The following is a 26,933-nucleotide window of genomic DNA, read 5'->3' on the forward strand; positions in this document are numbered from 1 at the left end:
ATATATATATATATATATATATATATATATATATATATATATATATACATATATATATATATAAAGAGAGAGAGAGCGAGAGAGAGAGAGAGAGAAGAGAGAAAGAAGAGAGAGAGGGCTATAGCGAGCGATATAAATAAAGGGGGGCATGTTACGTTTTCGTTGTGTTGGATCTATTGCGTGCGTTGCGTAGTTTCCCTCTTCGTTTAACTTCTTTTCCCGTCGCCTTTTTCCTTCAAGCTACAGTTTTATCTCCTCGTCTGGTACGATGTGATCTGTACTTGAATACATTCGTTGAACTCCTAGAATAATAACTATGATATGGTAAGCTTTCTCGACATTGGTAATATTTCAGAAAAATATTTCAAACAATGATGAGAATAAGTTACATTAATTACAAAATAAAGCCATAGTTTTCCTAACTTTATTTTAGATAATCATACAGACACATACATATATACAGATGAATGTATAAAGTAGATGTCAACAGACAGTTCTTATTAATGTGAGAAACACCAACGTAATGATATCGTTCAATCAAAGCATGCTTTTTATCACTCGTCTCTAATAATCGAAGCATACTCTCTCACTGGCGCGTTTCGTCTCAATTTATACCTGATTCTTATGTACATGTACGTCGATATTTACAGTCGGTTTTAACATAACTTGTAAAAGAAATGTGTAAGGAAAAATTCAAGATGGCGTCCGACTCTCTCTTTAACACGGTAAGTTCAGGAAAAGATGTTATAAATGTTGCAGCAATTCAATAATCTTTATACACCGGTTCTGCACGGAATCCAACAACGGTAAAATATCCTCACACGGCACAAGAAGCAACAGCCACACGATTCCCCGGTCAACTCAATCGTCGCTCTCTTTATGTCTTTTTCATCACCCGATTTTAACGTCTTTCTAGGCCGGCTAAATTTGCATATTTCGAGAATTCGTGTGACTTTGCGAGACCTCATATTTTACAAAAGACGGCGGCCGCCATCTTGGTCTTTCTTTTCTATTTTTGGTCGGTAACGCTGAACTGGTCTCGAGGTAAGTCTTTTCCCCTCATCCGTCTCTCCCACGTACCCACACAACACGCAAACACGCGGGCGCTTATCTCCTGGATGCACGTTACACTCCCCCCTGATCTGATAATCACATAGATAGCACGGGGGATGGCCTTTTAGTGTGTGTGCTTCTGCGAAGAGGTACATTCACTGTTTCAGATTCGGGCTCTGGATCTTGTTCCGCCTCATCAGATGAAGTATCGCTATCAGTCTCTGGAGGGGGCTGACTGAATCCGTCCATCGGCAGCTCATCGCTAGATGCTTCACTGCTTTCTTCTGTAGTTGCGTGACGCACCTCGTTAGCTAGGCGAAGATCTCGCACATGTCGTGGTGTTCCATCGACCAAAACAGACTGCTGGTTAATCACTCCAGATATTTGTCCTCGCTTAAACTTGTCGGTGCACCGATATCCTGGGGGCCGAACCCACACTGGATCTCCCACTTCATATCTCTTATATGTTCCCTTGTCGGCTGGCTGCGTAGTGTTGATTCCCTTCACTCCGACTCGGTACGTGTAAATAGCATTCGCAGGTGCGGTTGAAGGTGACATCCCGTCTTTTGGCGTAATGTTGTACCAATATGTGGCTTCCGCAATAGTACATCGCTTCCTGGCAGCAATTCTCTTGATGCTGCGATGGCTTCTTTCAGCAATGCCATTTCCTGACGGCACATGCGCACATCGCAACCGTAGTCGGACGCCCCACTCATCTAACAACTGCCGAACTTGCTGGCTACAAAACGCTGCATCATTGTCAGTCAGGAGCTCTTCCGGCGCACCTAGCTAAAAAAAAATGGATGATAGGTGGCGAACAACATTTGCTGAATCCTGTCTGGTCATCTTCCGCCACACCGCAAATCTCGTAGGCCCGCAATCAATGAGAGTTAGAAAGGGCTTGCCACTGTAATGGGTAATATCCATGGCCAGCCGCTGCCACCCACTCTCAACTTCCAAGCGACCCTTCTGCCATCGCTCTGGTGCAGGATCAATAGACTGGCAAGCCTCACAATTTCTGACGAGCTGTCTGACATCCATCTTGGTCACTGCTGGGTATACGCGCCTCACAAAATAAAGGGTCCTCTTGATACCCGGATGTCCGCTCTGTGCATGATTTTTTTGTATTTGACATGGGTCGATTGCAACTGCACAAGATCGAGCAGTATTCTCTATTCCCCTCTACGCGGCTTCATACCATTTGTGAGGTACACGGGTCAGTTGGTCAGCACGATTACAATATGATGGCACCAGAGTGACGCTCAGTGATAGCCCATACTCAGATACCAGGTTTTTAGCGTGTCTAGCCTTCTCCGTATTAACATTTCGCTTGCTGCCTTGGTACGGATTCGTGTCCGTCCTGAAAGTGTGTCAGACACCCAGTGGTAGACACAGAGAGAATCTGTGTACAAGGTCAACTTCTTAGATTGCCACTGCAGGGCCAGATTTACCCCCCTTTACAACAGCGTCCAGCTCTGCCAGGTTGATATGCTGAGAATCTGTTACGGGCCGCAGCCAACACGCATCCTCGAACACGTTTCTTCCTTACTCTAACGATACTCCCAACGCCAAAGAACTGGCATCAACCCACACACCTACGTTGTCTCCGTTAACACACCACCACCCACAGGCAGGGTCCTTCTTGTTCACTCTCTCCAGTGTCTCTTTAATCATCAGAGTTAGTCGGACATCATCGGATATGTCATTCCAACCCGTGGTTGTTAAATTTGCTCTGCGTTTAATTACACCAACAGCTGCGCGGAGCCAGCCACAGACCGGTAAGTGACCAACAAGTTTTCCACACCAAGGAAAAACGGTCCGCCTTGTAACGAGGTTGGGGATGCTTGGAATTTCACTGCCACGCCTCCATTGTAGGGTGCCATCTTCTTCATAAACATCCAATCCCAATAAACGTGCTCCTTACCTTTAACGTTCGGGATTCTTGCATTCCAGACCAAACTGAGCCAATTTTTCTTTGACACACGACGCAGACTGTACATCTTCATTGACGTATACGTCATCAATGTAAGCTGGCGTTGAGTCCCTCATGGGATTTTCTTAGGACAATACTGTGTTGACAATAATCTTCATGATCTGTTGTGCCACATTTAGGCCAAAGCCAAGGCGTGTAAGGCAGTACCTCTCCCCTTGGAACCAAACTGTCTGGAACGGCCACAACGTCTCATCAACTCGCACCTGTAAATAGGCTTTTCACAAATCCAATATCGAGACATTAGTGCCTTTCTGACGCCATTCCCTCAACTTGCTGGCGCATACGTCAGCATCGGCAGTGTAGGCTTCAATATGCTTGTTAAGGTCCCTATAGTCCAGCACGGGCCGTACTTTCGACTTGTTATGCTGGACTACTGCCATCAAGGGTATTAAACCCTTGGGAGGCCCAAGCTTGTCCTCAGGGTAGGGGATTAACCAGCCATCTTGGATCCCCGCCTTTAGTTCCCTTTCGTATTCTGCTCGGGCCTCACTGGGTATAGGGTACTCTGCAACCCCATTCTTGAGTTTAGTCGGTGCCATTCCCTCGGTCCACTTCCAAGATGCAATCCAGGCCCTCTTGAGCGAGTCGTAGTCTACTGTAAAATCCAGCCGATCGATATGGAGCGCTGCACACACTGGGGCCTCCAAGAATCGCACCTTTCCATCCCGATGAATTGCGACTCTCCCCAGCGCCTTGATGGCATCGTATCCGAGCAACAGGTCAAACCCAAGGAGATTTCCTTGGGTCACGAGCACATTGATCTTAGTGGCTACACCGGTGTCCGTGTAGATCCTGACAGTTCAAGCTCCACAGCATGTCTGGGTCTCGCCTCCTATCGTGGTGACTTTCATCTTCCTCTTAGTCCAACTTGGACACAGCCTGGCGCTCACTATAGTATGCGAACAGCCTGAGTCGAGAAGTGCTGAGCAGAGTATCCTGTTTACGTAGACGGTCATCACTGGTTGCGCCTTGTTCAAATTTTGCTCGGGGAGCAGGGCGGCGCTAACGTCCTCTCCCCTGATACGTTTCCCGCACAGTTTTGGGCTAGATGCCCCAAACCGCCACAATTAAAACAGCGCACACGCCCCCTGTTGGTGCAATTCCTTCCAAAATGTCCGCGTCGGCCACAGCGAAAACATTTCCCATTGCTTGCAGGGTTCTGATTCGGAATCTCCCGAGCGCCAATCTGGCCTGTCTGCGTCGCCATCACAACTGGTTCCTCCAGGTCCTCCTCATCTTTGATGATGGCTCGAGCACGTTCCATCAAGTGTTCCATGGTCGTTGTTGAAACGCTGGTTGAGGCTCTCAGTAGCTGCTTCACCCGAGTGGGAAGGCCCGCCACAAACGCGTACGCGAGCGTCCGCTCCGACACACCTCCACCGAACAGAACTGCGAGTTTCTTTAACTCAGCGAAGAAAACGTCCACGCTTTCCGCCGGTAAAAGTTTTCGGGAAGCAAATTTTTCATAGGCCGTACAAGGATCCATGGCAAACGCCTTGCACAGCGCAGCTTTAATTGCGGTGACATCTCCCTTTTCGGCAGCACTGAGTTGCTGATATACACTCAAGGCAGCCCCAGCCAATCTCAGGGGAATCACAGTGTGTACCCTTTTTACCTCACAAAGGTCGCACGTCAGCTCGACCCTTTCAACGCAGTCGACGATGGACGTGGGCCCGTCAAACTCGGGTATGAGCTTTAAGTCAAATGTCGACTCGGTCATAGTCCTAGAGGCCAAATGGCCGAAATAGCCTGTAACAGGAATGTGTAAGCAAAAATTCAAGATGGCGCCCGACTCTCTCTTTAACACGGTAAGTTCAGGAAAAGATGTTATAAATGTTGCAGCAATTCAATAATCTTTATACACCGGTTCTGCACGGAATCCAACAACGGTAAAATATCCTCACACGGCACAAGAAGCAACAGCCACACGATTCCCCGGCCAACTCAATCGTCGCTCTCTTTACGTCTTTTTCATCACCCGCTTTTATCGTCGTTCTAGGCCGGCTATCTTTGCATATTGCGAGAATTGGTGTGACTTTGCGATACCTCATACTGTACAAAAGACGGCGGCTGGCATCTTAGTCTTTCTTTTCTATTTTTGGTCGGTAACGCTGAGCTGGTCTCGAGGTAAGTCTTTTCCCCTCATCCGTCTCTCCCACGTACCCACACAACACGCAAACACGCGGGCGCTTATCTCCTAGATGCACGTTACATAGCTTATCTTTTGTTGGCTAATTTATTAGTTACTGTGAATAGTTGTTACCATATGCTTATATATTTCCTGACAAATGAAACTGTTCTAAAGATGTATTGGTTTATATTTTGATGATGTTCCGCAATGTTTCAATTACTGCAAGAATGGTTTACTATAATAATATGAGCCTATTGACGAGATTTCACGCATAATTGGAATGGATGCAATCAATGGACTGTAAAGTGTTGCTATAAATAAATATGAGTAAAATCTTAAAGTTTTACACTGTGCGGTAGCTGCCCAACGGATATTTGGAAAATCGAGGATAACGATTTGAGGCAAATTTCAATGCAGAGAAACTGTCAGTAAAATATAAATGGAAGGAAGAGCCTCCAGTGTTACAGAATAGAGTGAGAGTTAAGAAAAAATTCCCGGAAAGTAAGAAAACCTCACAGTTTAAGAAGAGAGTTGCAAAGTAGATAGAAAGACGAATGTGTTTACCATGAAAGAGACATATGTGTGGCAGTGTTAAAGACAAAAAAAAAAACCCGGAAAGTCCAGCCCGTATTAGACTTCCGTAAATTGAACCGTTTTGTGCAGGGAACAATATAATATAGTAATTTGTGCAGGGAGCAATATAATATAGTAATTTGTGCAGGGAGCAATATAATATAGTAATTTGTGCAGGGAGCAATATAATATAGTCAATTTGTAAAAATATAATATAGTAAATTTGTGCAATATAGTATAGTAAATTGAACCGTTTTGCGATATGTCATGCAGGGAGCAATATAATAGATGCGAGCAATTAAAGGTGCGGAATTAAAGACAATTAATTGGAGATATTGCGATGTTCGATCTTAAGTCTGTTTACTTGCAGCAAAGTAATGCGAAGGAACTATTACCTTACCGGCTGCTATATAAAAAAAATAAAAAACTATTGCCTAAAACAACTTCAATTCGAACTGAATGTTGCATCGAAAATTATTGCAACGAAACAAATAAAAACAAAGGAGTCACCGATTTGTTCCTAGATGATATAATGGTGTGTGTTACGAAAAGATAAAAAAGATGTACACCATTTGAAAGAATTCGAGCTGATACGAAAATTGGAAGACTATCTGGACGGAGAAATAGCACTGATACTTAAGCTAATACAAACGATAAGAGAGTTGATATTCAGACGATACAATGAGATGAGAGAATAAATTTGTAGACGGGTGTTATTTTCTATTTGTAGCAAATTGTTGAGACACTCTCACACTACAGGAGAATAGGTTTAGAAGGTGATTACGAATAACGTTCGATGTCAATCATTTGACCCCGCTCCAAATATACATAATCATGGAAAATGAGACTGCGAAGATTTGAAGAAAAGTAACTATACACATAAAACACTATCGTGGAGAAGCATAAATGTCAATGATTGACTATGGGTCGGGTATACTTGCAATAAAGAATAGAAGTTACATGCGGGACCGGCATATCCTGTTGAGGCCGAGTTGAGGATTTCAGTAAAGGAGTTTATAATTGACAATAAAACTGTTTTTCATCTTTAAGTCCTCCAGGCGATATTAAAACATTGAAGATTTGAAACTATTGTAGGAGAGTTATAAGCCCGTAGACAATTAAACTATTTGAGTGATATTATCAAACATTAAAAGCGATAGCTGAGAAAGGAAATATATTGGCTGAATAGGCCATATTCGGGTAAAACATAACTCCTGTGGTCTGGCAAGGAGAACACAGGGGATCAACATAGATCAGTATTTCATTGTGAATAGCGTAAACCATCTGCATAGTCATACTATTTATTCATTTGCTGTTTGATCTTGTTTTAATTCCCTATATTTTTTATATTTAACTTACTTTATATTTTACATTGTTTTCTATTTTATTAATTCAAATAAACAGTTTTACTCTATTGTATCTGTTTAAAGCCATGTTTTGCCCGACAGTATGCTGTTGTTTTGTTTTGTTTTTTACATTTCCCGCATGCTTTCAGTTGAGTAGTCCAGTAATAGAGTCTCTTTTTGTATATGGAGAAATAATATTATGTTATTCATTTCATATTTTAAACAGCTTTAATCCTTTTAACTTAAGTGATAATATTTGTGTTCTTTTCCTGTTTAAAATAAGCTGATATCTTCTAGTCTACTGTTCTACTCTCAATGAATTCTGTGATTTCGTAATTATCGATTTTTTATTATCAAACATTATGTTTATACTGTTCCTGCGTGTAAGTCTTAGGTAAATCGTATTACTTCGTCTGTTACATCATTAATTTCTCATTTGATTTCCATAAGTACCAACTGTTAAAAACTACCTGTCTACTTTAAGTACTGGGGGTTTAGATGAGGGTGGATTGTTTATATTACTCGTATTGATCGCATTATTGTTCTCATCTTGAGTATTATTATATAGGTTAAAATAATTGACAGAGATACAAGCCGGAGTATCAGGCGACTAAAGGAGATAACACAGATGATATAAAAATTACTAAGCAGACAAATCCTGTAATTTATATATATTTAAGAGCCTCTAATTGTAGAAAAACACCCTTAAAATTTTGGCGACAAAATGAAGATAATCCCTCTCTTTCGATCTTTATTATATTTATTTTAACCCATTTCTTTTTCGCATATTTCGAACCGATGGCCAGGAAGGGGGGCATGACTTACAGAATAACGAACATATTTGCATTTCTTTTCCAAACAACAAACTATATGCTTGATGACGATCGAAAGAGGAAGCGGATCCAACCTTGCACTAATTACATTCAAGATGAGAACAATAATCCGAACAATACAAGCAATATTAACTTGTATACTTGACATGCGCATTTTGGCCCGTTGTATGATAGACAGTAGATTTTAATTCGCTTCATATGATGTACTTTGCTGTTGCTTATACAGAAATTCTCAGTGACTAGCACAGTTTTTGGTTTCTTATATAGTACCTCCTTTTTTGAGTATTTTGGTTAGTGGTAATTGTGTAAGCTCAAATATAATGATTTACGTAAATATTTTTACCCGTGATATTATTATGTTGGTGAGAACACGCAGGTGCACTTTATCTGTAATTGTTTCAACAATATGAAAGGTAAATTAAACCATCACATTAATAAGTTAGAGGCAATTATAGAAAACTATTTACATTAAATACCTGGTTAATGTTCTCAGGCTGTTTTAATGAAAATAAGTTTTACTTATCCGTATTTGTATAGTATTGCTTGCCCAATTTGCATATTATATTTCAGTTATATAGCAGTTTTAAGTATATGTTTCGTTTATTTATAAATGTATTATTTCAACTTTACTTTAACTGAAACGAAGAAATCTATGATGTGATATTTTATCCATTCGGTGATAAGTAGTATCTCTGTTGTCTTTGCTTGGGTAAGTATTTTCTTTGTATTTACTTTCCTTTAATTGATATGTAGTGCTTTTTATTTTGCAGTATTTTCTTCAGTTTGACTCATAATAAAGCATATGAAAAGTTACAATTAAATTTTAGGCTTTACATGCATTTTTCATTGGATCAAATGTTGTGTAAAGTCTATATATACAGTTTGTTTAAAGTTTATATATTTGAACGTTCATGTTTGTCATCGACATCGCGTGAAGTTTTAAGCGATTATAGAGTTTAATGATTTTTGTATTTTGTTAGCACGTATTTTTTTCCATTCCGTTTTTCGGTTTTATGAATAGTCAATGTACCAGTTTTTTCAGCATATTTTTTAATATCACTGGAAAATCACTATGGCCAAAAACACATTACCTGAAAGTACTTCTTTTACACTCCTCGGCCTAACATTCACAGGGAACATGAGTTGAAACATATACATTAAGAGCATTGGCAAGGTAGTTGCGAAGAACGTGGTCTCTTATAACGTGCTAGAAAGCTACTTACGCCTGGAAGTATCTTGTACCTCTATAAAGCCACCAATCGCACATGTATGGAGTACTGTTTTCACATTTTGGGCTGATGCATCTGATACTAGTCTCTAACTCCTGGATAAAATTTAAAAGAGAGTCGCCAATCTAATAGGTTCTGAACTGTCATGTAAGAGTCAGCCTCTGCCCCATCGACGAGTTGTTGCATCCCTCTGTCTGTTCGACAAGTATGTTAATGGTGAATGCTCCGACGAATTACAATCTCTTGTACCCCCTAGATATAAATACCCCGAAAAACCTGACTAGCAGCTTAACCCCACCCCTACACAGAAGAGACTCCTAGGTGTAAGAAAGCCTTCTACTCCAACAACTTTTCCGCTAATCTGCTAAACTTTGGAAATTCCTTCCGGAAATCTGCTTTACGAACTGTACTGATATGCAGAAGTTCAAGTCTAATGTGAACAGACATCTTGTTGTGTCTCTCCATTCATAATATCCCTGCAACTTATGTCCTCGATAGTAGCCCCATACATCAAAGTTTCACTGTGCCGTAATTGGAGTGAAAATTGAATAAAAAATATATATGCAGTAGTTTTTCATTGATTTCTCACTTCTGAATACTATGCTTACAGTGCATTCTGATTTAAGATATGCTTTTTATATGTCCTACTACTAGGTACCCCTTTTACTTGATGCATTTCCATATTCTTTAGCCCTTAAAACTATTTTCTCTTATACTGTACTAAGCTGTTGTTAAAATATGTGCGTATGTAAGTTATTATTTTTGTACATAGGCATACCTACTTATCAAGGCCGAGAGACCACTCAATGATAAAGGGTAAAGAGTGTACAGTAGTCAATTGGACAATATAGTAATCGTTAGTAATGGAAATTCGGTAAATTTGTTAAAAAGTGGAACAGCTCATCAAGAACTTGTTTACGTTGGACTTGAAGACAACCATATTGAAGTCAGCTGGAAAGCAGGGAAACGGAAGGCAATTCCACAGGCGTGCAGTTATAGGAAAGAAGCTTTATTCATGGAATCTACGTTTAGGTTTAGGTTTAGGGGGAATTATTGATAATGTTTTCAGCTAGACAAGTGTTACTGGTGAAAGTTTGGAGAGGAGGTACTATACATTGAAGCTCAGTCGAACACTTACCATGAAAATAACGATAAAGCAGAGACAAACTCGCAACATCTCTTCTGTGAGATAGAGGTTGCAGCGAAGTGAAAAGGACCTCTCCTACGAGGCTACAAAGTCTATTTTGAAATCTATCAAGGCAGCATAAGTCCTTTGTAGCAGCTCCTGCCAAGATGTGGCAACAGTACTCCATTCTTGGACGTACCTGGCTCTTATATACACAGATAATTACATCAGCAGTGAGATATCTATTGGATCGATAGATGGATCCGAAAATTTCCAGCGGTCTTGGCAACAGATTTGATGTACGTATTCCATTTAGGATCAGGATTAAAAGCCAAGCCCAGAAGCTTGTCAAAACTTGAGGCCTCCTGAAGACGAGAGCCATTCATTTCAATTGGTGCCAGATGGGGACAGAATGCTGATGATGTAAAGAGGGAAGTTTTTCCTAGATGCATTAAAAGTAACCATCCACCCTTTCCCCCATTGTACCGCGTGCTCAAGATCAGAGGAGAGAGCATCGAAGAGAACTTGGTCGTTTACTGTCTTAGATGTGCTACCATGCACAGTAGTGTCAAATGTCTACGAATGATGTAAGGATGTGACTTGGAAGATCATTAATGTAGATCAGGAATAGAGTTGGGCCCGGGATGGACCCCTGAGGGACTACAGCATTAATATTGTGAGCTTCTGATTTTTGCCCATCAACTTTTACTCTTATTAACCTTATCAGAGAGAAATGATTTAATAATTGAGAAGACATTTCCAACTATACCATAGCTGGAGATCTTCTGAAGTAAATTAATGTACTGAATTATTTTCACTATTATTTCACTGAATTATTAGTATTACTTTTTGTATATATATTTTAACAAATTTTCAATTCATGGTAATTGACGTACTGATTCTAACTAACCTGTGGTTGCAGAAACCTTCATAAAATACCGTTTTTTCCCTCACATCTCAAGTAACGACGAGCATTTCACCAATCCTTATTGTTATGCACGTAATAAAAATTGACAGTGAGTGCAGCGCACTAAATCATAGAACTTGTTGAATGCGGTTCTCGCGTTCAACAAGTTCTCGAATATTTCTTCAGTGCGCATGATTTTAGGCCAGCTCCCTTGGCGGCAATCTTCCGCTAACACTATTTGTTAACAAATCAGCCATATTTGAAATATGGAATATCAAACCGAATCCCGTCACCGTTTTAATAAAAGACAACATTAATTCCCAGCGGCTGTTAAAGATGAATTGACAAATTTTTGCGAGAAAAAATAATATAAAGGTCGGAAAATAGTAGGGACATTTTAGTGAAAAGAATGAAGACACGCTTGCTTCTTTGACATTCGTTGTAGCGTTCTATCATTTCCAAGAATAATTTCCAGACGAAAAAACACGCTCACATATTAACATTATATACTCTGTCTTTCGCTGTGTTTATGTGCGTATCATATGATAGATACTATAATAAATGCAAACATATAACTTGTACACAAATAATGCTTTTGTTAAAATTATCTAATAATGCTTATAATAATTTTCATCCCTAAAATTGATGCATTAAGGTAATTTGAACATTTTTACGTGTAAGTGAACGAGAAAGTAACTGGTGTTAAAGAAACACAACACGCGCACATAATATATATATATATATATATATACATATATAAATATATATATATTCACCCACATTCAGACTGTTTTGCTGTATACCAGTCCTATCAGACCCTACAACTAACATGATGTTAGTCGGAAGTTGTATCTTTAGGCTTATGAAATTGCCGTCCTCAAACGATATCTTCAAATGTCTAATTATATAAATATCTTAATCGCTACTTTGAAAGTGCCCAATTTGCTTGTTTATTTGAAAAGAGATCAGCATAACGCATAGCACGCAGCAAGGGAGATAATTTATTGCAGTGTTTTACACAAGATATGGAGCTTAGTTTATGTATTCATATAAACATATTTGTTCATTTTCGGTATTTACTTCAATGTTCTCGATATATAAGTAGAATACGGTAGTAAGGTTTCAAAATATATATGGCAACAAGCTAGGCAATATTTTCCTCGTATTTCGTCATAAGGATTTCTCGGGCTATTGCATTGGATCGATGTTACCTCGGGCCGAATAAAAACAGCGTAAGCAAACGACTACCGCGATCTCAAGAAAAGCAGGCGATTGCCGGTATCTGAATAACAAAACTTCTAACTGGATGACTAGCAAACTAAATACCATTAAAAATAAATAAAAAAATAGGATGAATCACCGATTTTATCGATCCTATACAATAGCCTGACAAATTGACACAAGGATGAAACGCGAAACGTTCGTTGAAGCTCAATTAATAAATATGTTAAAAACTGACATTATTATAATGTGTATATATAAAATAAAGTTTACCCCACGGAAAATAACACAGAAAACATAAATAAATAATAATGAAGACAACAACAATAACAACAACCAAAACAACAACAACAAAAACAACAACAGCAGCAACAACAACAACAACAACAATAATAATAATAATAATAATAATAATAATAATAATAATAACAATAAAGGAGAATAGACTCGTAATGATGGAATTTTTTTTTATAGAAACCATCCCAAATATAGTCATGGTAGTTATAGGAACGAATAAAAGAGTTGGAACTAACGGAATTACAGTGGAAAATTAAAAATGAAATTGAGCATGCAGTATCCCCCAGCGGAACCATACGTGTAGAACCCCCACAAGAAGAAGCAGCACAAACAGTATACCTACAAATACTAGAGTCTCCAGACCAGGAAATCCATACCAAACACAAGATGAAGCAGAAGAAACAGAAATGATAATGCAATTTATAAACAAAGAAAAAACAAAGCTCCGATCATCAAGTAACCAATAGCAGAAGAAATTAAAAACGGAAACAGAGAACGTTAGCAAGTTTCTCCCACACACCTTAACAGGCAAGATCGCTGACCACAGCAATTTAATCAACGCAGGCACCAAGATGCTAAGTATGAAGTTCAAAACAGAAAAACAGCCAGTGAATAATAGACGATGAAAACCTGGATGGGAAATAAGGCTAGAAACCCAAATCAACAAACATGAAGAAGAAGGCAAATTGATAAACAGAGACGAAGCAGGGAAATTGGAAATGTGGCAAGTAGGGAGAGGCTAAAAAGAGAAACACGAAGATTTGATCCCAAAAATTAGCAGCAAATGAATAGTGACTGAGATGATATACATACAAATATGCACAGTGCACGCAAAAAAGTACATTTGAAAACAGTGAAAGTTAATTCTATCAAAACTTGAATGGAGGAAAAATAAAAACAGGGCTACCAAACCCAACAGAAACAAAACTCTCATTGAGTAAGATATCGGAAGAATAATAGGAACACAACAGATATGCCGAATTGATGAAAGACATGAAAGGAGAGTTACAACAAATCGAAGAAGGATCAGTGAATGAAATCAGCAAGGAACCCCTAAAGTAAACCATAGGAAACATGGCAAACTGGAGAACACCACGGCACGCCGGACTACATGCATACTGGTTCGAAAAATCCACAACACTACACGACGACTAGCCCAAAATATGAGAAGATGTATACAGGAATCAAATATGCCAGATTGGATGACAAATAAAAGAACCACACTGATACAGAAGGACACAGAGAAAGGAACCGCCCCCGGCAACTATATGCATGTCACCTGCTTACCCACTATGTGGGAAAAATTAACAGCACAACTGATGAAACGAATCTGCTACCCCCCGAATAATCGCGCACCTCTCTCCGAGAAACAAAAAGGATGTCAGGAAGGAAGGCAGGAGAGGAACACGTGATCCAAAGATCCTAAAGTATGTAAAAAGAAATAAGAATTAAGCCTTAGTATGGATGGACTACAAAAAGGCGTACGACCGGATCCCCAAACATGGATAATAGAATGTTTGAAAATGTATAATATACCAAGCAGGATCATCAACGTGATAGAAAATGAAAAGAGAACATGGAGACTGGAATTGAGAGCTTATGGCCAACACATATCAGAAATTAACATGCAAAGAGGCATCTTCCAAGGAGATTCCCTGTTACAATTATTGTTTATAATAGTCATGATACCGCGGAACAATATACTGAGAAAGTGCCAAGCTGGATACACTTTCTCTCATACAGAGGAAATAATAAGCCACCTAATGTACATGAACAACCTGAAACTTTTTGCAAGGTTGACAAAAGAACTGGGGACACAAATAAACATTACCAGGATTTCCAGCCAGGATATCCAAATACAGTTTAGTATAGCAAAGTGCGACTACTAGTTATAAGAAAGGGAACACTGGAGACAATAACCGCAGCAATTAAAGAGAGAGTTGGAAAGGAATACGCCAGGAGGGCAAGAACACTTCAATAAGCTAAATTATATAACAGAAACTTAATAAAAGTTATGAATACATCGCAGTATCAATAATAAGATAATGACGACCGTTCATAGGGTGGACCAACGAAAAAGTGAGATATCTTCATCAGAAGAACAGGAAAATCATGACCACGCACAATGCACAATGCACTGACACAGCTCCATGACAATTTATGAAGCTAAAGTTGCGCCGACTGTTTTTTGGTTTGATACCGGTTTCATCTATTACAGATTTTGGATACTAGCAAAATAATTACGGAAGAAAATTACTGGCAACAAATTAGTGCAATTCATCAGAAACTCCGACAACAACACCCAGCATTAGTCAACAGAAAAGGACCAATTCTCCTTCACCGTAATGTCTGGCCGTGTGTTGCTAAATCGATCTTGCGTAAGTTGAACGAATTGGGCAACGAAACGATGGCTCATCCGCAACAATTTCCACCGACTACTACCTTTTCAAGGATCTCGACAACCTTCTGCGTGAGAACGGCTTCCAGAATCTAAGCGATATCAAAAACGCATTCAGCGACTCTATCGCCACAAGATCAAGATTTTTACGTTACTAGCATAAATGCATCTGTTTTGCGTTGACAAACGTATGTTGATTCTGGTGGTACTTATTTCGATCGAAAATCTTTTGTTTGATCCGATAATTGTTTATCTCAATTTAAAAGTTTAAATCCGCAAGAACTTTCCCGTGAATCTGATAGAGACATATGAAAATCTGTTCCAATAAAAATGCATTTCACTAGTGATGAATTAACTAACTTAAATAGTAAATTGATTTTGTGACTACGTTTCATCTCTACGCAAGAGATAATTTTAATGTTTCAGATTATAAAATACCGAAACTTCACCAACAGATTTGTAGCTTGAAACATTTTAATCAAAACAAGATTATCACGTCGGTTAACCGTACAAACGTGCGATATGGCTCACATGAATATCACGATGACTGTATGGTTCGTTTCAAATAACCACTGTTATTCTTTTGTGTGATAATATTTTTAGGATATAGCAACCATAGCATGATTACGTACTTAAACATAACATTCATGGATAAGTGAAATTACGTATGAAAAACAATTTAATTTTCAGATTTTATCTGGACTATGAAAACAGCCCCGCCATAATTCTTAATTTTAGCTAACCTGCTTGATCTGTAATAGGATTATTTAACCTCCCGAACGTATTGTTCCAATAAGATATATCTGCAAGGACATCACTATGACGATTGCCCGATCGTACATATCATAAGACACTAAGAAATGTTCCGTTTACCTTGCATGAGTACTCTCCAAACCTTCAACTATCCAATATCTTTCCGTTTATTCCTTCCCTGATAGCTGCAAATTACCACTGTATTTTGGCGAATTAGCAGACCACTCAAATATCACCCGATTAGCCTATTTGTTCTTTGTTCACTAAAATCTTGGAGTCACCAAAAACAGGTACGGCACCTCGTAAATGTTATGATTCTAACAGTATGGATTTACGCATTCTGCCGCAGACACTGAAAGTGTTATCTTAAAGGCATACACAATGCACTAAATAAGTAATGTAGAACGAGAACTCTAGTCCTTGATATATACAATGCCTTTGACAATGTATCGCATGTAAGGTTTACTATAAACATATAACATATGGTGTTTTTGAACGGATAATTAAAATATTCAGATGCTTCTTAGAGATTAGAAAATGGTCCGTTGTCCTCGGTGTTCCCAAATATAAACAATATAATAGCTATTCGTGTATTGCTTAAAAATATTTTGTTGTCCTTATCATTTCTGAAATGCATAACTGACTTTTCTGATGAATTATTATAGGTATAACTGCTTCTTACACGGCACTATAATATACAATGAAAGCCTGAGAAATGGTTTCAATTTATAGTGGAATGGAACCATAAATGGAAGTATCAGTAAGTGCTACTAAGTTCAATCTTCATTTATTTAACAATTAAAAAAATCATTTTCAACCATTGAATTTTTTTAACTAATAACACTATATGAGAGATAAACATAATCCGAAACAAATGCATTGAAAATATTTACATTTTGGAAGTTGGAATCTCACTACGATTTACTCTCACATGAGATTATCCTATCCTTCCATATTTTCACTAAGACATGTAGTATGGTATGTAGCATCATATTATCATGCCAGAGCAACGCAGAAGATGTGCTACGACGATTATTATGATTATTCAAGCCAAACAGTTTTATCAGAGAAAATATATACAGTTTGTATCTATGTTCTCTTTTTCGTGTTGGATGAAGTGCTTATAAGAATCATCTAAACCGAAATTCACATATAGTTTCGAAGTCATAAGGATCAGTGACGCATGTAAATTAAGCGTTGTAAAACTCTTAGCTTAGAGTGTTAATCGTTTTCGACTGTCAACGTCATGTAAAATCAATGATAAACACATTATCAATTATTCCATCTACTATTTTACATTGAGTACACAGTTATTTTATATAGCTGGGCTAACCGATGTTGCTCAGGACCATATGAGAAAGTTGAAGTTGATTTTGAATATAATTGGTATTCTTTGGAGAGAAGAACTTTTTATGCGTATCATTTGCTATCTCGAGCAAAAGAATACCTACCCTAGAAATGCCATTAAACATATGAAATAATTGTACCTTCCATAGGACAGGTAATTTACAGAATGCATATGAAATAATTTAACCTTTTTGGAACGGGTAATTTACAACACATATTTAAAATACGGTTACCTACCTTCGGACGGGTAATTTTATACATATATGAAACAATTTAACACATTTTCAACAGGTATTTACAACATATATGGGATATCTCTTTCCACAAAGATTACCATGATTGTAAGAAAATTGAAATCATTTTAAGTAGAATAATCATTAGGATTTGCAAATTAATACATAAACACTTTGCGTTAGTTAATGAGTTCGCACACCTTGCTATATCATAATTTTCAACATTATTGCGTTTCTATCCTCCCTCAATATCGGAATTATTATTGTAAGAAAAATTGTTATTTTGGAAGATGTCTTAGCAGGATTTTAAAAGTAATGCTTAAACAAATTGACAAAGTTAAGTGATTAGACAACCCTTGCTTCATTATCAAATTCTACATTACGCTGTTTCATTTTTGCACCACTACCGACAATCAAAATATTTTGGAAAAACGACGCCATTTTCAGGAGATTGCTCACCCGGCTTTACAAAAAATAAACAAATATGTTTAGAAGCTTTGTGATTAGGTAGCCCTTGCTTCACTACAAAATTCCACATTATTATGTTCTTTCCCTCCCTACTACTGACAGTATCATTTTAAGTGAAATGATATCATTTCCTGACCATAACTCAGCAGGTTTTCCAAATAATTAATACACGCATTAATGCGAATGATCATTAGGCAACTTTTACTTTACCACAATTTTCATAGTTCTCCCCCCTTACTACCACAACCGCTAACAACACATTAGTAAGAGAAACGATGTCATTTCCGGAATATGATTCAATAGTTATTCTATATTTTTGGAATGTGACATTGTGGAAGATTGCACCACTCAAAAATGGGAATTGCTCTCTCCAGCCCCACAACAAAAGTGAAGGTGTGTTAATTCATAGAGAACTCCAAAGTACGTAAAAAAGCAACATAATCATACGTCTTTCTACTCACTGCTACAACTGTAACGCCATTCCCAGGAGTTAATATTGTAAATTCAGAAAAAAAATATTCTTGATCACCTACAGAAACTGATACATTTTATGGGCTTATTATTTCATTACAACCACACCAATCAATTAACTCACTTTGCATTATTTATATAACTTCCTGAATATGGTACACATTTCGACAATTATTTTTCATAATTTTAATCCACATTATCGCCTCCCTCTTACGAAAAATAATAACATTGAGTGTATTATCTGAGTTGATTATGTCATTACAAACACACCAATCAGTTAACTCACACTTCATCATTTTTCATAATTCTTGGATATGTTACTAAGGTCAACAATAATTGGTCATAAATTTAATCGGCATTATCGCACCCCCTTACGAAAACATTACCTTTAATATATAGTCTGGGCCGATTAATTCATTAAGAGCGTACCAATTAATCAAGCTACATTTCAACATTTTTCATGATTCTTAGAAATGTTACTAATTTCGACAATATTTTTTAAAAAATGTTAACCCATATTATGCCCGCCTTACGAAAATAATAACTTACATTATTATCTGGGAGTGTTTATTTCATTACACACACACCAATCGATTTATACTTCATAATTCTTGGATATCTTACTAATTTCTACAAACATTTTTTATATTTGTAGTCCACGTTATCGCCTACCCCTTGATAAATTATAACTTCTACGTATTGTCTGGCCCGATTATTTCATTACAAACAGACTAATCAATTAACTCACATTTCATCATTTTTCATAATTCTTTTATATGTTTCTAATTTAGACAATCTTATTTTGTATAACTTTAACCCACATTATTGTGCCCCCCCCCCTTATTAAAATAATAACTTTGATATACTGTCTGACATTATCGCCTACCCCTTACTGAAATAATAACTTTGATATATTGTCTGGGCCGATTATTTCATTACAAACAATTTACTCACATTTCATCATTTTTCATAATTCCTGGATATGCTACTAATTTTGATAATCATTTTTCGTAATTTTACCTCACATTCTAGCCATGCCTTTTAAAAATTACAACTTTGATATATAGTCTAGGCCGATTATTTTATTACAAGCACACTACCCAATTAGCTCACATTTCATTAGTTTTCATAATTCTTGGATATGTTACAAATTTCGGTAATTATCTTTTATAATTGTAACATACATTATCGCTTTACCCTTTATGAAAAACTAACTTTGATATATTGTTTTATATTTGTTTATATTTTATTTTATTACAAACGCACCAATCAATAAATTAACATTTAATAATTTTTAATAACACCTAAACATGTTACTAATTTCGAAAATCATTTTTAATGAATTTAACCTACATTATCACCTCTTCCCTTACAAAAATGTAACTTTGATATATTGTTTGAGTTATTTATTTCATTAAAAACACATCAATCGATTTATTTATATTTCATCATTGTTCATGATTTTTGGATATGTTACTAATTCTGACAAACATGTTTCATAATAGTAACCCACGTTATCGTGCCCCCCTTACGAAAATAATGACTTTGATATATTGTCTGGATCGATTGTTTCATAAACACATACCAATCAATTAACTCACATTTCATCATTTTTGATAATTCTTGAATATGTTACTAATTTAGGCACTCCTTTTTTATAATTGTAACCAATATAATGCCCCCATCCTCGCGAAAACAATAACCCCGATGATTTGTCTGGGCTTATTATTTCATTACGAACACACCAATCGATTAATTCACATTTCATCACTTTTATAATTCTTGGATATGTTACTAATTTTGACAATGTTGTTTTTATAATTTTAACCCACATTTATCCCCCTCCTCCCCTACGAAAATAAAAACATGTGGATATTGTCTGGTTCGATTATTGAATTAAAACAAATACCAATCATTTTTTATAATTGTAACCAACATAATGCCCACATCCTTGCGAAAATAATAACTCTGATATTTTGCCTGGGTTTATGATTTCATTACAAACACACCAATCAATTAATTCACATTTCATCATTTTTCATAATTCTAGGATATGTTACTAATTTCGACAAACGTCTTTTGCCGTTTTAACTCACATTTACCCCCCCCTTACGAAAATAATAATTTTGATATATTGTCTTGGCCGATTATTTCATTAACAAACACCAATCAATTAACTCATAGTTCATCATTTTCATAATTCTTGGATATGTTAATAATTTTTCTTGGATATGTTAATAATTTTTCTTAATTTTAACCCACATTTTCGCCTCTCCTTTTACGAACTTAATAACTATGTAATAATGTATGTTAAAAATATACATGAATTAATATAATGTTGAAATCGTAAACCTTTGCAACCATTTCCGGCACTGACTTCTTATCCCTCACCAAACTTATACATATAAATTCAATAAATTAATGTGTAAAACGTAAAATGGTGCAGCCATTTCCAGGACTGACTCTTTAAGCCCCACTCCACGATTAAAAATATTAATGAAATGTAGTAATGTTTTACTCTTAAACGGTTTCGGCCATTTCCTGGATTGATTTCATATCCCCCGCCTCACTGTTTTAAAAACATACATGAAATAATGTAATGTCTAAATCGTAGACTGTTTCAGCTTTTAATATTAGATGAAGTAATTTTGAGATCGTAAACTGCTTCAGCCGTATTCACACTTCTTTTTAAAAAATATATATGAAATAAAATATTTTTGAGATCATAAACTGCTGATTCATCCATTACCGGGACTTACTTCATATTCCCCTCCTCACCTCTTAAAATATATGCTGTGTCGGTTATAACAAAACAGTAAAAGTCGTGGTAATGCTTGCAAAAATGGGCAGGCACGAATTCACGACACCCCAACCTCACCTAAAAAAAAGAATGTTTGGTAATCCCTGGCAGCTTCCAGAGTACTTTTTAAAGCAACATAATTGTGCTTGTTCCCCCCATCATCACCACATGACGTCACTTCCGGAAAATTATTAGCAGTTTTTCGAAAAACATGATTTTATTATATTTTTTTTAATATGCGTACTACACTGTAGAAGCACCTTATTTAAAATTCATGCTAAGCACCTTATTAAAAATCCATGCTACTCCAAAAATAAATATTTCAAAGTGCAGTTATTGATTAGGCAACACTTGCTTTGCAATAAACTAATCAAGAAATTGGATTGAGAAACATATCTTAATGTTAACTAATACTAAACAAAAAATGGAGATAATACATATCAGTTTTTAATTTAATAAATTTTTAGGTGAAAGTACAGAATGTTTTAAATAATACCTTCCCCTCTCCATATAAAGAATGGATTTGTAAATAATAAGGTTGTCATTTCAGCACTGTCCGTATTCCGTGTATCATCTCCCCTGGGTCTTAAAATAATGTGTGAAATTAATAAATATGAGATCGTAAAAAAAAAATTATAGGTTTGTTTTCCTATTTACAAATTTCAAACAGCGGATAAAATGTACGTATGGTTTCGGGGTTTTCTTTGTTTTTTTTTTTGTTTATTTTCTTTTTTAATACAAAAACACAAACAATGAGTTGGTGAAATTACTTAGAATTGAAATTAAAACGAACCGAGCGTTCCAGCCTTAGGAAAAAAAACGAGAGTACGCGCGTGCATACAAAACAAAATGTCGGCTAATGTTTAATAAACATTTTAAATGTAAATCTGCCGATGAATCGATGCGATATACATGCATGTAAGCAAAGATGTTATTCGCTATAAACCACACTTCGTGTATGAATAGTACTTCCTGAGAATCTCAGTCCTCTGTGACCAGTAGTTTAATAGTTTACCTGTTAGATATTTACACACATACGTACGACTACTCTTTTATTTTTATAGATGATTATGTTAACCATGAATGAACAAAGAGAATATCAGCCGTAAATGTTCAACTTTACATTGGCAAATCTCTTGTCTGCGTGAGGGAGATTGACAGAGAGATAGCATGTTATAGTAAAAATACATACATTAACGCGACCAGTTCAGGAGTCACTGGGGTTCTTCGAGACACAGCCATGCTCATCTTTGAAAAAAGGTTGTTAGACGAATTGAGAACGAATTCTTTTTGTCTGAAAGTAATATCATCGACTTTCAGTTCTGCTGTCATTAATAACCTCAAGGATTTATTCATACCTTTTAGTACACAGACTTGATTATGCATCAGTTGTATAAATAAGCTTTGGAATTTACATACTTTGAATTATTCATTCTCAATACATGATTTATGATATTACAACTTGAATCGGATGACTTAGCCGCATAAGGCATTAGTTATTTTCATGATAAACTTTGTAAATTATGTCAGAACACAATAAGAGGAAATCTTACTATAACTTATATATTAGACCGTACAACTGAGAAAACGCCCGCATATATAAGGGTGTTTGTGCCAATATTAAGACTGATTTACCGATAGTTTATTTAGTTTTCTATCGTAAGCATCTGCTAGAAAACATAAAACGTGTTCTAATTGAAAAACATTGTATTTTTCAAAAAAAAAATCCCTTAAACTTATTAAACTTAATACCTTGAAAAGATGAAGAGAAAATAATGTTATATTTATACAAGTATGTTTAGTTGTTGAAAATGTTAACGTGTAGCCATGTTTTGGAAGAAATATATTCTTTATGAGTTTAATGTTAATTGTAAAAATATAATTCTGTAAATATACTCAGAATATTCACGCGAAATATGCGTCAAAGATATCCTAAATACAGAACATACTACTTATAAGCACAACACTTCTTAAATTAAATAGCTTCTACTATGGATGGATCTTTGATTTACATAGGGTATATTACGTAATCGTTCGTCAGTTTTTCTGTAAGTGTAGATATATTCTGGAAAAAAAACATAGCAAACATCCGATTAACATGGCCGTTAGCACCATTTACGAGAATGCAATGTTCAGCTACCGCAGCTTAATATTCTCAGGCAACAAAAACAAGACTTAGTACACGAAATATACTGCCAGCTTTAATACAGATATAGTAATCCTATCTGCGTGGTAAGATATATTTGTTCGTGTCACAATTTTGTGCATATAGAAAACCATGTTGGCTCGTGCCCAAATCTCTTAAACTTAGTGTGCATAGTCTATCGTTCAACGACCACACTGTATTTAAATGATTTGAAGGGATTTGCCGTTGACACAACTTGTGAGGATATTCCACAAGTTTTGATTTCAGTCAGCAATCGAATAACAAATAACAATAGTCGTAAACAATAACAAGTTTTCTTAAAATGTAGGGACGTGAAAAATATAAACAATGACAATATTTTCTTAAAATGTAGGGACATGAAAACTATACCCAGTAACAGATGTTTATTTGTCTTCCATAATCGGGAAAACACTGACACACCCGCACGCTTCGCCTACATAGTATATATATATATATATATATATATATATATATATATATATATATATATATATATATATATATATATATATATATATATATCAAAAGTACCCGTCGTTGACTGGGTTCAAGAACAGCCTACAGAAAATGGACTCTGATTTATGAAAGTATGATAGGTTATAGAAAAGAAGGGTTGTAAAGAGATAGCTCCGAAATTGGAAGTATCAAAACCAAAAGCAAAATATGATGAAAGTACAAATAAAATAGATAAACTAAAACACTTAGCACAATATTCAGTGGGTCTACATTAAAAAAAAAACCTTTGTAAACCTTTGTGATATATTTCCATTATATGGAGGTCAGGCGCGAACGAACACCCCATAATTTTATTATACCATATTTCTTCAAACTGAAACATAATTATCAAATTATACTTACGTAGAAAGATATGAAAAGTCTTTATTAAAGTGTGTGCCTATTTCCATTCTATGGGGGCCAGATACGAACGCAGACCTCACAATTTTATTATACCATCTCTACTTAAGTTAAAACATATTTATCAAAGTATTATTATGTACATCTATATCAAAAACACTTGTAAACGTGTTTTTTTTTAATTTTTAAATTTTATATTTCCATACTTTGTACGAAGACCCCACAATTTTAATGAATCATCAGTATGCCAGATTAAACATATTATTTCTATAATAGTCCACCACATAGGAGCCTATTCGTGACCAGAGGCACACACAGACGTTCGGCTTTATATATATATATATATATATATATATATATATATATATATATATATATATATATATATATATATATATATACTAGACGAATTCAGGTTCCAGACAGGTAAAATTACTTCTAGAAAATATAAACATCATCTCTCTTCCTATCTTTCAAATGGAGACAAACACATTTACAAAGCGTTTCAAATTATATAAAATATCATTATTGTTATGCTAATTTAAACTATTTCAGGATTTTTATAAAGAAATATATTCAAAATTTCGATCTTTAAAGAAAATTTTAATTTAAAAAATCTTGCAATTTCACGCCAGTAACTATAGCTCAATTTCAAATAAAATCTGGCAGATGTTATGTATCTAATAAAAGATATTGCCTATATTATAAATGATTTAATTTATTTCTATGAATAACTTTTTTGCAATTTTATCATCTAAAATATCAACATTATAGCTATGGAATAACAGATGCTACATGAAAAATCCCACATGATCTGATATGATACAACTACTAAATATTAATCGATGTTGATTTTACGAATATAGCAAGTAGATTTTATTTGTTCCCACAGATTATTGTATTATTAGAAGATAATATAATAATCCGTGAGAACAAATAAGAAGAGTAAATTTAATTCTCAGGTGACGCACGCCACGTATTTCTCATTATTTACTTCCTCTCTTCAAAGCAACCAAAGCTCATATATTATTCCAGTGTTGTGTGCCTTCCGTTTTGCTACAAATACGTTATAGATTAGTTTTTAAAGTATCGTTCTTCAAATAATAATATTAGCCATCAATAATATCCGGCACAATGTTATTGGCTGTCGGTTTGCGTTTTCTTTTTTTTTGGGGGAGGAGGAATACGCGAATATGTTTACGATCTTTATACAATGATTATCTACTACTAAAAACATGGCGCTGCAGCACATAGAAAAGAAACCCGGCTGTTCCTTTCGTGCTGATTAACGAGGCCAACATTTTCGCTATGCTCATGTGAGATCTACGAAGTCTACCAATACATACGTGACCGCTTGTTGAGTTTGTGTTTGATATGCTTCATCCAGTATATTGCCTCAATTTACACACCCCCGCAGCGTCTTTGACACGAATAGTGATCAACCACTTCCTATAGTTGAGTTCTTCCTAGAGGTGCACTGAAATACTTAAATATACTGCTGTTTATATTTCAATTAATCTACGATCGTTACACCATATACAGGCCATTTTATGGTGTTTATCGTGTACTGTACACAGTTACTTCCTTAACTGGCAGAAAACAGTTTATACTTCTGCATTCTTTGAAAGCCGCGATACTTATGCAATTATTGTACTGTCAGTGTTATTCAGATAACAAATATATGAATTTTTTAATTACTTTTCTCTAATAGGTTTGCGGATCATGTATGATTTTCCTCGTTTTCTGTTATTCGTGCACATATTTGAATGTATAGACTCTTTCCTCACACGGGCTAACCACTCAAGTTTGTGAATTGTTATTTTCAATCTCCATATGAAACTAAAACAATCTTATCTCATTTATAAATATTGCGTCTTTATTTTAAATGAACACCCACCTGAACTAATGGTTTAATACTTGCTTTAAATTTGTCTTCGTAAACATTTCTTAGTCATTAATTTCCTTATTACATGGGGGGGCATGGACATGAAATTTTGAAAATGAAATTTCACTGACGTTCATTTAAGAATTTCTCTTCATTGTTTCACGATTGTTTTAATATTTTGTTCGTAACATTTCTTTTTGTTTCCTTTATGCGAGATGGAAACACATTTTTTATACGTTCATTTGAATTTATTTTAACATTCCTATATACTTGTGAGAACATCGATTTACGCCACAGAAAACAAAACAAAATATATTAGATCAGTCTGCGATAATGCACTACATAATTATAATATTTTTTTGAGGATATGGACTTCTTTCAATGAACCTTTTCTCGCTTTGTGTCATCTTTCCATCGCGTAACATCGGTGAACGGATTATATTAAAAATGCTAGTTATTTATATAATAACATTGTGTGTTTCTATCTATTATTTATATTTCATGACATTTACAATTGAATTTCGCGTAGTTTTTTTCTTTACAGTATACATGTTTTTCATAATAAATCCGAAAAACATTACAACCACACACGATTAGTAGCTTTGTTTTTAATGCGTAATTAAAAGTGTACTTTATTTATGCGTTAACCTATATATATATATATATATATATATATATATATATATATATATATTTATTTATATATATATATATTTGTATAAACATACATACGTATTTAACTTGTTATAGAAAAGAAACGATATCGTAAGATTTATGACCGCAGTTTTGCCTGTGTGTTTTGTCATGCCTTCAATGCTATTTAAAAGAAGGTTTTTTTTGTTTTGCT

This window comes from Euprymna scolopes, chromosome 24 (assembly GCF_053919585.1).
Source record: "Euprymna scolopes isolate OS-2025 chromosome 24, ASM5391958v1, whole genome shotgun sequence".
Taxonomy (NCBI): domain Eukaryota; kingdom Metazoa; phylum Mollusca; class Cephalopoda; order Sepiida; family Sepiolidae; genus Euprymna; species Euprymna scolopes.